General features: G+C 43.0%; 1 protein-coding gene across 1 annotated transcript in view; it reads right to left on the bottom strand.

The window, feature by feature from the left end:
• Positions 1-1,320, bottom strand: part of SFI1 (Sfi1 homolog, spindle assembly associated (yeast)) — a 116,944-nt gene that overhangs the window by 107,250 nt on the left and 8,374 nt on the right. The gene's annotated exons all lie outside the window — the stretch shown is intronic.

The following is a 1,320-nucleotide window of genomic DNA, read 5'->3' as shown; positions in this document are numbered from 1 at the left end:
TCAGGCTGGTCTCGAACTCCTGAGCTCAAACAATCCACCCGCCTCGGCCTCCCAGAGTGCTAGGATTACAGGCGTGAGCCACCGCGCCCGGCCCCTACTACAATATATTAATAAGTTCCATGAAAACAGGAGTTGTATCTGATCTCGCCACTGTATCTCCAGCATCTAAAACAATGTCTGTAACCTCACAGAGAAGATACACAAATAGTGGAAACACTAGGATGTAGGTTTGCTCTCAATAAGGACACGTATGAACATGAACTTGCTTCTAAATTGGAATACACATAATGATAATCAAATACAAAATACAGTCCAAGAAAAACAAAGATAATTAGGTGTTGACTCCCAGTTAAACATGTAGACTGACCTGCTAAGATAATACTAAAAGATAAAAAGGGTACAAATTATAAAGTCAAAGAGATGGGAGAAGAGATCACTGGAAATGAGAGATTTCCGTAGATTTTTGCAAGAAGACAGGAAAATGAACTGACCTAACAGATTTGAGGAAGTGAAAACCTTCAGAGTGGGATAACAAAGGAAAGCGGGCCACACAAAATTCCAGAAGAGCTCAGAACTGGAAGAAACAAGGAAAAGTTCCCATAACTGAAGCCACAGGCCACAAATGAGGGGATTGAATCAAAGACTACACAGGAAGCAACTGGAGCTCCAGATCTCCTTCCAACCCTGCTGGCAGGGTCTCTCCCTGCCCTGCCTCCAGAATTCTGGCAGCTAGACTGGTACCTCTCAGGCAGAAGACTGGAAAAGTCTTCTTAGAAGATGCTAAAACCAACAGACCTACAGGTTCTGGTATCTGTGCCTCACCCCCTTATCAATGAAAAAGCAGGCTTGTTGCTAGATTACCCTAAAGTAAAGTTCATGAACTCACAAGTCTTGCTCAGACACTAGGAGCTTCCAGCTAATTTCTCAGCTGCTGACACTTAAGTATAGGACAGTCAAGAAGCACAAACCATTTGGAAAAGACCTCCAACAAAAAAGAAAACAGACTAAAATAAACCCAGCAAAGGACTCTGAGGATGTGCCGCCACTAGCGATGTAATCTTGCCAAAAAATTGAAGCTGATTATCATCAAGTCTCATCTAAAACTAAGTACAGTAAGTCCTCACTTAACGTCATGGATAGGTTCTTGGAAACTGACTTTAAGCAAAAGACATACAACGAAATCTATTTTACCACAGGCTAATTGATATAAACAAGAGTTAAGTTCCTATGGCATATTCCTTGTCACAAAAACATCAGACGTCTAGGCCGGGCGCGGTGGCTCACGCCTGTAATCCTAGCTCTCTGGGAGGCTGAGGCGGG

The sequence above is a fragment of the Propithecus coquereli genome, unplaced genomic scaffold (assembly GCF_000956105.1).
Source record: "Propithecus coquereli isolate 6110/MARCELLA unplaced genomic scaffold, Pcoq_1.0 Scaffold567, whole genome shotgun sequence".
Lineage (NCBI taxonomy): Eukaryota > Metazoa > Chordata > Mammalia > Primates > Indriidae > Propithecus > Propithecus coquereli.
This window is presented reverse-complemented; position numbering and strand designations above follow the sequence as displayed.